This window comes from Micrasema longulum, unplaced genomic scaffold, assembly GCF_059751315.1.
Source record: "Micrasema longulum isolate JH-2025_06_02 unplaced genomic scaffold, ASM5975131v1 h1tg000806l, whole genome shotgun sequence".
Taxonomy (NCBI): domain Eukaryota; kingdom Metazoa; phylum Arthropoda; class Insecta; order Trichoptera; family Brachycentridae; genus Micrasema; species Micrasema longulum.
Genome location: NW_028277998.1, coordinates 546,558 through 562,198, shown reverse-complemented (window position 1 = coordinate 562,198; position 15,641 = coordinate 546,558).

Genomic DNA, 15,641 nt, shown 5'->3' with positions numbered 1-15,641 from the left:
ATAATAATTTGAATAAGGAAACAACAAATTACAGACGCTTGATAAAAGGTTCGAAAGCATTTCGCAGCAACTCAACGACATTGATTAAACTACTTCATTATCGTTGATACGCGTTTTATATCAATGAAAAAAAATGATTTACATAATTTTTAAAATTTTATTTTAATTATTTATTGACAATTCTTGATGGAATTCCATTGAAATGATGTAATCACGGGCAAGCAAAGCGGGAGAGCAATGAAATATAAACTGAAAGAACATTTAGCTTCACATAGATTAAATAACGATATATCAAACTATGCATCACATTTAAATGAATAATTTTTAAATACATAATTTTGACGAATCAAAAAACATAAAAATTTTACATGTAGGACATAAAGGTCAAAAGTTAGATAGATTAGAAATTTTAGAAATAAATAGGATAAAAATAAAAGCGAAAGAATTTTAATAAATCAGTAGATAGAATTAAAAAACTCACCCTTATTAGCCCCCTCAGTTGGACCCTATACATCGTAATAAAACAATAAATGTTTTTCACATAATAGAACCCTCTCTTAAAGTACACCGCCAACACATGTTTCAAAAATTGGTCTCACTCTGTTCCATTGAAATATTGCGTATTCTATCTTTTTTAACTTATTTTTAAATGTACCTACATTTAAGATAATGTTTAGTTTTATATAAATCATCCTTACACTGTATAATATTCACCAGTCTGAAGATGCCCATTAGTAAGCGAAAGCGCTAATTGGTCAAATAAATAAGTGGAAATGTACCAAGTATTTTTAAATTAATAACTTTAATGTAAATTTTTTTACATTTTTTTTTGCACCACAACAAAAGGCCTAATTACAGTGGTGAATTACATCACAGAGCACCCAGGCTTGAGAAAAATCACATTTTAATTTTTTTGTGTTTTCACCGGGAGTCGAACCCGGAACCTTCCGTGCGTGAATCAAGCGTCTTGACCATTACACCACGGAGGGCGCCTACTATAAGTTACTACATTATAATTTACCTCAGATAAAAAAAAAAATGATTTTAATTTTCCGGCATATCTTAGAAATAAATCAACGAATAAAACGTTATGAGTTTCTGAACTTGTAACTAAAAAACAATTCAAACTTTCAATAAGAACATTAAGTTTATTACATATTGTATGTATTCATCTGCAGCGTTGCGACGCGTCAACTTAATTTTATAGGGATATTATTTAAAACTTTTGGATGATTTACGAGGGTTCTAGCGCTTGCTCAGTGCTATAAAATTAGGATTACATTTGAACATTGTATATCTATGTAGAATATAATTATTTGAGCGATAACTTGATCAACCTCGATTCACTTATATACGGAAGAGATATCTAAGACCGGAGCTTCAATTACAATAGAAAGTTATTAGAGTTATCAGAGTTATTTTAAATTGTCCATCAAGTAAAATCGAATTTCCTGTACAAGATTGTATTTTTGGATATTTTTTTATTTCAAATATGTTCAATTCCAGGTTACCGATTAGGATACTTTCAGTTTTTGTAAAATTTTACATATTTTTGTACTTAAAATTTGGTGGACTTCTCATTGTAATCGGAACCCAAAGCCTGCTTTATAAAAGTGTAAGCAGTCAGTTTTATTTGCCGGAATCAATTGGTCTGCCAACATTCTATGTCGCTTCCAGACTAACAAGACTCTCTTTTTATCTCTTTGTTTTTAACGTTAAACATTTTTTTCACCAGTATTTGTTCAACATTTAACAAGATGTTCAATAGTCTAAATTAATTCTTCACTCTATATAGTAAAGAAATAACAAAACTAACACACTTGATTCATAATAACAGAGAATAGACGCTTTGACTTATTTTTTTTTCATCTCGTCTCAAATCAAACGTAATTTTACACTTCTACTTTCCTTCATTCATCTTCTACCACCCTTCGTCATTTTCCTAATTTTTCATTCCATAAGTATTTCCCTGTTTTATGGGTGTATTTTTTCTCTTAGTTGTTACAAAGAATATTGTTTTAATGACTTGAACGTCAAAACCTTTGCCCTATTTAATAAAATTTAAGTGAATGCTAATAATTTAAAGGCGGAAATGATTTTTTTTTCTCTAAGGACAGGTGTATGGGGAAATAAGGTTCCACCAATGACAAGATCGCTGACGGTGGCATGCTCTACCAGCCTTCCACCATTGTCATTGACTTGTCCTAGGCTAATGCCTTCCCATCACCAATGGGCCAAGTGATGGCTCTATTCCGACTCTCGCATTTAAGTCGCTCATTACTACCATGCGATCTCTTCGTGGTAGAGATGCAAGAATCCTGTGAAAATAAAGGCATCCTTTACTAGGGCATCTGCAGTTTCTGTGGGCGCATAGCACAGGATGATAGTGTTCGAACTGTCAGCGGTTTTAAAGGTTGCGCGAATAAGACGCTCAGAGATGGGCCCCCATTTGATAAGGTATTTAACCGCTTTCTCTGAAAGCATAATTGCCACACCTTGGCTGTGATACTGCTGACCCGAGTGTATACGAGTACAAGTGTGTTTTTAGATCAACCTCTTCCCAGATCCTTTCCAGCTTACCAAAAAGTATTCGTATACAGCCTCTTAACCCAAAACGAAGCTTTTGATTTCTCAATAGGCAGATGTCTGTTCTAAGAAACCAATTGGGTGCGACAGGACAAAATTAAATGTTTGTATTTATAATTTAAAAAAATTACATAAAATATTTAAAAATAGAAAAAAATAATTTTACATAATGACGACCTCCAAGGTGTAGTGTTTAAGATGCTTGACTCAAACAAGGAAAGTTCCATATTCAATTTGCAGTGAGAACACAAACATATGTTTTCTCAGGCCTAGGCAATGCCTTCAATTGGGCATCCTGATCTGGTACAGTATAAAAAAAAAAAAACACATAGTTTACATGAGTGTGTGACTATACAACTCCATTTAAGCAAATGTTTTTAATACGGAAATATCACGTTTTTTTTAATTAAATTTTTAAGTTAAAAGGGTTTATAAGGGTTTACTGTCCAGTGAAAAAATATTCTTTTTGCTACTTATTAGTAGCATTAAAAATATTTTTTAAATTTTTAATTCCCGCAAAAACGGCCATTGCATTGGCTTCCCCCATAATACGTCACGATTCAGGTTCATTTCCGACTTTGATACAAACAGCTAAAATTTTTGTAGAACATCGTTACAAATCTTGACGTCACAACTATCAATGCCAAACATGTTGCGTTTTTCTAGTGACATATTTTTAATAATTTATTTTTAAAGATTATCTATGAAAACATTTCTCCACAATTTCCATATTGATTTTGAAAATACTTAATTAATTAATTATGCTAAAACCATTTTATATATTTTTATCGGTATTTATAATTCGTGATATTTTCCAAAAAAAAATACACAAAATTGCACTAGAAAACACATAAGATGATGACATAACATAACCCGAAAATGCTGACATCCGCAAATATAATACCATACTACAACAGCACTACCACATTAAAAAAACAAAGACAAACGTATGATAGTCAAAAATACTATGCAATGGATTTAAATACTACAATGACTTACCTTACTACTTGAAAAATTACTGGAAATTTTATTGATGAATGACTGGAAAATTACAAATTAAAAATAAACCTGAAAATGCACATAATGACTACACTAACCAGACAAGACGTAACATGACTAGACCTAATTATATTTCTTATACAAATCCAATGGGTTTTTAAACATTACAAAAAAATACACTGAACTGTATTGTTTATCTGTTTGGACACCGATATATGAAATATGAAAAATGAAAGTTTAATTATATCTAAAGTAAGATAATGAGATTATTATAAATTTTCACTACGCACAAACTACAAAATACTTTTTTTATATGCATAGCTTTATATAAAATATAAAACAGTGGATTAGAAAAATATAAGATATTCTTTAAAAATGTTAAGCATGAATAATTATAAAAATATTCTAATATTGTTTTTATACTCAATGATAAAATGTTTATGATACGAGTATTTACGTTTTTTTAAGATATTTCTTGATAAAACGCAATTATGATGTAATAACTTATAAAAACATGTAAGTTATGAGTAAAAATACATGGTACACTTCCACCTTATGGTTTGACTAATTAGCGCTTTCACCCTCTAATGGGCATCTTCAAACTGGTTCAGCCATAATTATGGGTCTTGATAAATAGTTATTTAGGTAAAAATACAAATGATTTACCAACCCAGGAGATATTTAGTTAGGCGAGGGCACTCATGGGTCAATAAAACTAAATAATAGAACTAAACCGAGATATTTATTTGATTTTGTAATCAAAATCATCTTTATAAAAATAATAAAGCAACAAAAAAACAATTGTTTAAATTAAAAATCTTCGTAAGAGGGAACGTGCGTCTTATTCTGATACCCATCGTTTATGAACGGCTAAACTTTCGTTATATTTGCGGTTATATCTGACGATACACCCCCAATTTGCTACCCCGACCATGACACGTTCAGGCCGGCGGTCTTGCGGTTCAAATTAAGGCAACATGTTGCAAGAGGAGGTTTTCTCAAGCCCACCCTTGTTTCGAACTGCTCAAACCCCTTTTCGAAAAAGACGTGAAACAATGGCACAAAAATAATCTTCTTCTTTGCGGCTTGCTCCCCTTCTGCAAGGGTACTGAATTTCCTGAATTTCACCTCGAGTTTTGCGGACTATACTGAGAGTCCTCGGTTCTTTGCCATAGGGCGAAGGACTTTAGGAATCGGCGCCGAGGTACGGGAACGTGTTAGTAATATAATTTGATAAATTCCCCGCACATGGCGTTGCGCTCCTGATACCGCGTTGTAATGAAAAATGTCGTTTACATACATAAGATAAAATGTCCCACCATGTTCGACAATCAGAGCTTTTCATTACCTGATTTAAATTTCAGCATAATAAAAGCAAATTATCTTCATACGAAAGAAACGCATATGGTGAAAGCAAAATGAGTAGAAAATATTTTTTTAAAAAAGGTTGCGAGGTTCTGTTTTAGTTATATTCAATTTAGTCGAATTTTAAAATACAAATTACCCGAAATAAAATAGAATTTAACTATTCCTTTCTAATAATTATTATAATCCAAACTTTAAAACATGATAATTAACATGCATAATGAAATGAAATTATATAAATAAATGTACTCTAATTTGTTCATCTCCTATTATATTTTATAATAACATTTGAACGTAGTTATGCAGAAAGTAGCCAGTCCACAATTTTGAAAAATTGAGATGTTGATGTTATCGGGTGCAGTAAGGTTGATTATATATTCTGCTAAAAACAGACCGCTTTAAAAAAAAAAATAATTTAATAACCATCTGAAAATGGTGTCCATCACAATAATGGTATTTCTCACTTGGCAGAAAACATCCACAGGACTAAAAAATCTTAACGAATTAAAAATCATTAAAACTTGTCAAATATATAATTAAATTCTTGTTTGTAATGTGAAAAAAAAACGAATATATTCCTTGTTTATCATTTGTTAAAGTTAAAAACATTCCAACTGTTGTTGAAATTTGTTTATTCACTCTTTTCACAAAGGTACTATTATCTCAGTTCCACTTTTCTATGGCTGGCTGCTTTCTGCCTAACTACGTTCACTTGATATAAAGACTATAATATATGTATTAAATGTAAGTTGATACTGTTAAACATATTAAATAGGATTACATTAATTTTTTAAATATGCCTGGATAAAGGAGTACGTAGTATGTCAGAAACACTAGGGTATTTATTCATTGAATTGAATTTTTAGAGATCCTCATTACTTTTAACTATGTTTTTTCAAATACGTTTCTTATTATGATAAACACTTACATTTTTATTTATTATATCTTTTACTATGTTTTTAGTTTTTACTACTTACTTAACTATGTTTTATGACATATGTTTTTTGCCATACATGTATATATAACTATGTCTATTACTATGTTTCCTACTATGTATTTTGTTTGTACTGCGTATTTTACTGGGTTTTTTAATATGTTTAAACTATGTATTTTACTTTGTTTTTCACTATGTTTTCACTATCTCTCCGACCTTACTATATTTTTTTCTATATATTGATTCTTTTTCTTTCCATCTATTGATCACTGATTTATGTAAAAAAAAATGACTGTCTTTGAACGGGGTAAATAGCCTTAGTTAGACAGTCAAAGCAACTTTGTATAAATGTATAATTTTATATTTACATGATAATAAAATATTTAAAAAAAAAAAAAATTCGTTTAAAATATAATTTAAAATATTAGAGCCTGCCTAAGGCGTTTGAATATTTTCAAAAATACGTCTTTAGTCTTAAGCATGCAAAGTAAACTAAACTTGTAAGTAGCTTCCTAATGGTTTAGGCAGAGAATTGTAATTATTTATTGTCCAGAAACCGCGTATGCACTTAAAACTCTAGCCAATAAAACTTCTCATAAATGAGTAGTTTTACGTTTTGGTCATTCGTTACTCTATAGACGCCGCTAAGTATGCAAGTGCCGATTTATTACGACGTGTTGTGTCATTATGTAAGTATTTCACAAAAAATATGATTTAAGAATTCTATTATTTTACCGTCTGCCAGATTGCTGAAAAAAATGAAGCAATATTTTGTTACTATTGCCAGGGTAGTTGATTTTTTCCCGGCTTTCTATTTATTAGCTTTAGCATAATATCAAAATATATATATTTTTTTAAATTACTAAATGATTTTTTTAAGTCCATCCAGTAAAATTTTTTTTGTGGTAAAAAATAACATAACACACAACAAAATCATCTTTTATTTTGGTTTTAATAATACATTGCGGTATGGTAACATTACGCGACCACTTCACGCATGCCCGCAGGTAAGATGACGTGCAGAGGGCGGAATTTCGGCAATTTTTGGACACAGTGCGATGTATGTAAAATTTTGCGAAAAAAGAAGGCGTTCCTCTGTTATTGGTGGCGTCCGTCTACTCCCAACTGAACGAATGTCTCAATCAAATATTAGAAAAATGACTTTAAATGCTCTTCTTAATGCTTGGCAATCGCGATGGGAATCTTCCTCTTAAGGGAGGGTTACCTTTCTTTTTTTTCTTTCAATCCGTCAGCGCTTAGAATCTTCTTGGGTTATCCCCGATCACTGGACTACGCAGTTTTTATCAGGTAATGGTAAATTTAATCAAAAATTATTTGTTTTTAATATTGTTGACTCCTCTTCGTGCTGCTGCGGATATCCTAACCAATCTTCTGAACACATCCTGTGGCTTCTAAAAAGAATTTCAAGGCTTTTAAAAAGTTTTGTAATCATTTCGGCGAATTGATCATGTCCAATCAATTTAATCCCAGTCAGTGAAGAATTCACTTCCCTCTCTTCTCAATCCAATGAAGTACATATTATGTACTTCTGGATTACTTCCTTTCAGCACAAAGATGCTAAGGCTACCAGATTTCAGAGAGCTCCTTCGGGCAGCTTTTCTCGTTTGACAACGAGCAAATTTTCCGTGTATGTGGGCACCGCCAAGGAGACTTATGTCCTCAGATGCGGTGTGCGGTATGTGGTGGGTAAGCTGTATGTAAAATTGATTCTACTTGCCATCTCGTATATTATAATCCTATGGGTTAGTCATTGGTTACCAAATCTCCAGCAAAAACGGAAAATTAGTTATTGATGCCAAAATAAATTAGACATTTTTATAAAACCTTCTAACCTAAAAAATAGCGTAATTCAAAACCGTCTCTTTATTTTGCAAAAACAGATTTGAACTTCACTACTTGACACCGCAAACTTAGCATTCTCTATTGAGTTTGTAAAGCATAATTCGAAATCTCACAATTCTTTATTCAAAGTTTTTCGCAAATATCTCTGTAACTCCTTCAATGGAGATTTATAAGTTTGCTACTAATACCCTTAAATCTATGAATTATTTTAATCAAAATTTAAAACACATTTTAAAATACATTCTGTTTTTTGCAACAAAATATAAACATGCAACAAAATATAAACAAAATTGTTTAAAAATACGGTTTTTTAATTAACAAATTACAACAGGGATAAAGAATATCTAAAATATAGGAATATGTAAGTCTAGGCAATAACAGGGCTTATGACCTGCCATTTATTTATTTATTTAACACTTTATATATATAAATATAAGGGCGGGCATATTGCCTCAATGCAATTTCTTCCTACCTTCCCAAACTGTTCAGTTTGAGAAAATTACAAATACATGGACATATTGAATCTTACAATTTTATACAAAAATAAAACAAAGATTACCATAATAAAAATATATTTAAAAAAATAACACCATATTATGAAGAGAGGAAAGGGGATGGGAAGGAAAGAAAAAGGATAAAGGACCAATTTAAATATTTCGATAGTGACATTTCAATCTTGACTTAAATGTAAATAAAGAAGGGGCGTCTTCAACATTGGCTGAATTAAGTGGCCACTTTACACACTGTGTAACATTCAACATTTTTCATATGTTTAAATATCCATATTTCTTCAATTCTTTCATTTGTTGATTTGAGTGAAGCTAAAGAGCCGAAACCTTTATTGACGTGAAGATATTCATCTGACTGAATTATTTCACATACTAGGTAACGCCTGAAAACCAATTTCCAATTTTTAAACTTCTTCTTGGACCAGTTGGTTTTATTACAATATTTTAGTTTGTCTAAATGTTTGTAGACAAAATACTGGATTTCACCTCTTGTTAATTTATTATAATTTAAATTTGATTTTAAAAGTTCAATCCATTAAATACATGTTTCAATAACTTTTGACAGTAAAAACAAAATTTTCTAACCGGAGCAGCGGTCTAATCATTACTGTCAACCTGTGCTTTAATCCCCCCAGTTTTCTAGCCCCCGTGTCTCTGTCCCCCCTGCCCGCTAGTTCGCCCCCTGACCCGAGCCCGAGGTATTCCCTCGTGACTAGCGGCGATGGCGTATTGGTTTTTGAAAGCCCCCAAACAACCGTTAAGGAGTTAGGAATAAAAAATAGTGATGGGAAAATTAAGTGACATTAAATATAATGTTACTTCTAATGTTCAAACTGGATGGCAAACAAAATAATCATAACACAAATGTAAGGGAAAAAAAAGCAATCTGTTATTTTCTCTAAAATTTTATTGTGCACGCGGAAACATTGATTGACTCAACAGTGTAGATAAGAAAAGGGTCATTTAATAGGAGTAATTAAATTATAAACTTTGAACTTAAAATATAAAACAAATTTTATTTTACATAAAACTGATACTTTCATATAATGTTAAATAATATTTGATGTTTTAAAGATAATGTCGTTCAAATGTCCCCCATGGCTTTGTTTAATCCGATGTCTAATTTTCATTAGTTCTTGCATCAGAATAGGGTAAACGAATTTACAACCCTGCCAACACTAACGAAACTTTCATTTTGTTTCTTTGACAATCTGACGGATGGAAAAATAATTTAATTTTTAAGTAATGCATTTGCTATTCAAACATTCATTTGCTAATTGCACATTAAATGTAATACCATCCTGTTTCATTAAGATCCTAGCAGTATTTCTACACTTTAAAAGGATAGACACGGCATAGTTGAATTCGAATCAGGAGTTGCGTACTAAGCGACGTCTACAACGAAACTAATGGGTCAAAACGTAAACCTACTCATTTATGAGTAGTTTAGTCGCCTTCTGTTTGATGTGCATAATAGATTTCTGAACTTTTCTTAACTCTACGTGTTCAAATATGATTTAAAATTTCAGATAAATGTTTTAGCATTTTTTTTTTGTTAAATGTGTCAAATTTTGGAATGAGCGACCTCTTAATGTAAAAATGCACTTTCTCTAGCCATATTCAAGAAACACCTGAGACATTACTATGTAAAACAATATTTTGAATTTGTCCAAATGTTTGTAGACAAAACGTCGCGTTAGAGAAACAAGGTTCTATGTGGATTAATATTTTTTTTGAGACATGAAAGTACGAAATAATGACATTATTTTATATAATATTTTGTTTTATTACTGTCTTTATAATAATTAAGGATTGATTTAGTTTTTCCTCAACATTTTGATGCAGATAGAACCCATATTAAACAATTAATCTAATAAAAGTTTAAAATGTAAAAAAGTATTTTTTTTTTAGATAGAGCCTTGTTTCCCCCACACGACGAAAAGACTTGAATAGTAATTTAATCAGATGAATCTCTTCCCAACAATAAAGGTTTCAGCTTTTTAACTTCATTTAAATCGACAGCTGGAAGAATTGAAGAAATATGGATGTTCCAACATAGGCGAAAATGCCAATGCATAAACCAGCCAATGACAGATCATTAGCCCTGTTAATGCCTAGACTACCATATTCCCTTCTCTAAAATATTCTCCAGCTCTGTCGTAATTTGTTATTACTATGTGTCTTTAGAGCCCTGACTTCCCTTGATTTTTTTATATTTAAAAATATTTTTTTATTTCTTTTCTTTCCTCGGTTCTATTCCAAACACTCTTGCAGCCGTAGAAAAAGTTATTATCTCGCGTGTTAACGTACAAAATACGCGAGATAAAAGTGTTTTCAACGGCCGCGAGAGTGTTCGGAAAAGCAGCGCTGGGGTGGTATTCTGAACGCAAAATCGCTTGTAGAAAATGCATCTTTAATTCGTATTTATATACTAAATACACGCTTACAGAGCAATCTCATCGCCCGCAATTACGTTCAGAATACCAGCCCTGGTTCCTTTTCCTGTATTCTTCGAAATTCATTACCTGATCCTACATTACTCATTCTTTAGTATGTAAAACATAATAAACTTTAATTTAGTTTATAATATGTTTATCTCCATGGAAAAAATGGTAAAAACCGCTGTAATTTTCAATTTATTAGGTTTTTTCAAATATGAATCTTTTGATATTACGATTTTTAGTACATTTTTTTACTTTTCTCTTGAGGATTCTTTTTTTTGTTGATTGATTTGCTGGAAGGTATTGCTTTTAGCAATAAGTCCATCAAAGTTCACTTACCTACACACAAGTGATTGAAAATAAATCTTAAATTTTTGTTTTTGAATTTTATGAGCGTATTTAATACAAAAGTTTTTTAGAATTTTTCTTAAATTTTAAGTTAAATCATTCATTTATTTATTTATTAACGGACATTGTCCATGTATACAATTTATAAGGTTTAAATATTACAATAAAAGAATAGTTTAAAACATTTGAAAAAAAAGAAAGAAGCATTGACAAACATAAGGGACATCGAGACAAGATCTGGACTATTTATTTAGTGCTCGTTTAAATCGTTGTAAACTTAAACCATTCCTTTAATAATTGTATTATTAAAAACAATTTTAACCATTTGTGGATTTAAATCCAACCTCGTTTTTAGAAAACAAAAAAAAAATGGATGTGAATATTTTATCTCTAGAGTAAGTTTTTCAGCAAAATTTTAATATTGTTACCTGCAATTCAAAGGTATCTTCATACCATAAAAAAAGTAATAAGTTAAATGTTTCGTCCTCATATGTGTGCCAATTTTGATATTTTTATAGATTATTTGTTATTATGGAAAAAAAACTGATTTCAGAGGGATAATATGCCGGTCTATAAGGAATTATATTTTAATTGGGCACTCAAACCTTTCAAGTATTTTTTTTAAAGAGAATTTTAATTTTATTAAATTTGGTGTAGTGGTAGTCAAGTGGTCAAGACGCTTGACTCACGGCCGGAAGGTTCCTCGATTCTCGTTCTGTGATGTAATTCACCACTGTAATTGGGCCTCCTGGCCTGTTGTGGTGCAACAAAAAAATAAAATAAAGAGAAATACCCTAAAAAATGATTTTTTCTTAAATAGTTATTATTGTCTGATTAAGAAAAAACGGCGTTATAAAATAGCAAAATCGAACGACTTACTTTCTATTTTTTTTAAATAGTCTGCTAGGGGTTCAAACTGTCAGTAGGGTAGCAGTGAGTCACATCTTGCTGAAGGATGTGATTCTATAAAATGCTGTGAACGCCCAGTTACATTCCACCGGCAACAGTACTGACTAGACCAACTCGTTAGCGTCCACGTCGCGAACCCCGGGCAATGGAATCACACTCATAACGGTGTGATTACAGCAGATAACGAGAGAATGAAAGGCGAGTTTTTGGCGCCTCAAAACCAAAACCAACCAGCTAAGGGAAGGTAACCCCGACATAAAATCTACCAGAGAAGGCAACGGGAAACCACTCTGGTCATATTTTCCCAGAAATTACTACGGCGAGTACATCAATAAGCAGTCGTCTTGGCTACGAAACGTAAAATTAGCGCAGGACAAATACATATGCTTGCGCTGTAGTGATCGCCAACGTCTGGGGGACCCGACAAGGCACTAGAAGAAGAAGAAGTCTGCTAGAGCCTTAAAAATGCCCATCACCTCTTAGCGGATTTCATAAGTTAAAAAATACTTGAATCAAAATCCTTTATCCTTTTAAAACACAGCCTTAACCCAGCAGCATATATTGAAACATCCCCACCACCAGACTATAAAGATAAAGTTTTGTTTCCACCTCCGAGCATTACTTATTACAATTTGAGATTCTTTCATCGTTTAAGTCTATAAACTTCCCTTCAATGTGCTCGGCACTTGGCACTCACCCCTCAAAGAAGTTTTATTAAATTTATAATTTTTATATGCTGTTTCCACGATGCTACACCGCATGTTTAGGGGGTAGTAAGGAAGCGGGAAACGAAGGGGAAGAAAATATACTCAATTAAGTACCTACTCATGTTTTAGCGTTTTACATGATGAGAAAAGAGCCCTTATTTATGATACCAATTTCATCTCATTACTAAAAAATAATGATTTTTTTGCAATGTTTTTTATATTAAGAACTTATGTATTAAATATTCCGATAATTGCTTACCTTCTTCATTGTATGGAACATTACTTTCATCGTAAGTTTGTCATTAGCACACCAAATTAAATCTGCCTTCATCATTTATGACGTAACCAGTTTTACGTTTTATGCGCCAGTCCAAGAACCGTGAAATATTTCATCACCACATAAACCAGGGGTGCTATTCTGAATCTTTCCGTTGGAGTAGAGAAAATTTATACCGTAGGATTGCATGTGACTACACTTTGCTTCATTTATGGCCACAACGATGGTTAAACGTCAAATCTTCTCAGGGAGGTAAATAAAATCTCTACTTACCTTAAATAATGTAGGGATTTTTATAGATCTAAAGTATGGTAGGCGATTTTTGCTTATGCCATCAATTTTACCTACAAAGTAAAATTAAGTTTTCTGTATGAAAAATATAAAATGAATATATTTCTGAACGTGTTTATTTATATAGGTTACCAACGAAGATACTTTAAATTTTCATACAAATATACACAATATGTACATACGTTCTTATAATTAAAGTGATGTGTAGATACATATCGATTTTACTTTATACAGTCTCGATATGTGCCAATAAAGATAGCGTTCGTAATTGCCCCCCAGGATTCAAATTCTATTTAAGACTTGATGTAGTTTTTATCCACCCGTTTTTTTTATTCATTTACTTGTGTTTGTATACATATTTTACTTACAGTATTTTTTTATGTTGTACATTCATAAAGTTGCGAACTGTAGCAGTTAATGCGATTGCTAATATAACTCTGAATAGTGTGGATAATAAATGGAAATCTGTATTTTGTAAACGCCGCAGCGAGACTTAGTTTTGAATTCTTTTCCACTATCCACTTTATTTAAAAATTTCACTGGCTACGCTCTCCTCAGAGGGTGGACTACAAACTCTATTGGCTTATATTAAGTTTCTGTACAACTCTGCTCTGGGCCTTAATTATGAGAGCTATCTTCATCTGTACATATCGAGCTGGTAAACTTGACTTCTGTATTATTTGTATCTACCTCGGTATGTTCTACCTACTTGCCATATCGACATCATATGATTGAAACAAACCAATGAATGACTGCAACAATTTAGTCTGCGTTCCTTACGTCGTTAAAATTGAAAATTGTTCTCATTTATATTCCAAATAGGCTTCTGTGATAAAAAGTGCTCACTTCAAAGTGATTATATCCAATGAGTCCTTATTCAAGCAAAAAATGCTTGCTTGAACATGATTTTTTTATAACTTTTGACATTTACCAAAACGGTATGCTTACCAATCGTCTGTCTTTATCTAACCAGCGATTACAAAGCCGGCTCCTCGAACGTATCAATACATACACTCCGGAAGATAATAAAACAGAAGGAAAAAATATAATTTTGAATTATTTTATTGTAGTGACAATATTCTTACGCCTAGATACTCTTATATGTTAATAGGATAGAATAAAGCAAGATTATTTTTGCATCTAGCCACTCGTTTTGGAAACTGACAATTACATATGTCAAATTTAATTCGATTTCAAAATTTACTTTTTTTTCTCTCATATTTTGAATGGGCTTTTGAGAAAAAAAGTGACAACCTTGAAACGATTAAAAAATTAAGTATATCGTAATAAAAGGAAAAATTGCTCGGTAGAACAAAATTTTTGTCTCTTTTAATACGTAGATAAATGTATCGAGGAGTTCTAGACCCGTCGATACAAGCCGATGTACTTGCATCAAAACACGATGGTGGGGGGATCGGTAGCGTATCTTAGTAATCGGTCAGGAGAATTTCGTCTTCAACTATGACGTCATACTGAAGAAATCTCATTTAAGTGCGTAGATATGTGTACCGTAACGTACGCTTCCCCTTGTTTCATATCGATGTACCAACCCAAAACTTGAAGGTGGGGGTCGGTAATATATCTTCGTAATTGCAGGACAGAATTTCAACAACACCTTCAAGCTAAAAGTATGACGTCTTTATCTTCCGATCATAATCGAGGCTCTGGAATATCTACAATAACTATAAATTCCTGATGAACTAGCTTACAGACGTTTTACGTTTACATTAGATATTTACAGCAATAGGAAAAGTCATTGTACCTGGGCTGGTATTCCGAACGCATTTACAGCGCGCTATAATGCGTATTTAGTACCCAAAACACGCTTTAATTGCGTTTGGAATACGAACTTTGTACGCAACCAACGCACTTACTACGGTGAACGTGTATTTGCATTGCATTTGGCATGAAATACTCTCCCAGCAGAAGTGCAAAACTTTGTGAGTGAAATTGTGTTCCATAAAATTTTAAAACTCACCTGTGTCAATCATTTTAATTAATCTGTAGCATGCGATGTCAAAATAAATTCAATGTGTATCTTTTTTGGGTGATCCCACGTAAGTTAGATTCGTTTGACGTTTCGGCTACCATTACCAGGAACAATCTTCAGGGTAACCTGGGTGTTTTGAAGAAAAAATATGTGTTTATGTACTAGATTAAAAAAACACATTTTTTTAGTATAGTTTTATATTTCTCTTCAAAGCAAAATTTATATCTGTACATACAAGCTCATTTCTCATAATTACAACACAAATAATAATAATCAGAACACGGCCATTTAATTAATTAAAGTATATTGTAAATTAATAAATCATCAAACTGGCAATAGTAAAAAATCCACTCACTTAATATTTATTCAAATATAATTTTGTTGGTAGTTAGTATTTTTGTTTTTTTATAAATGGTAGTATT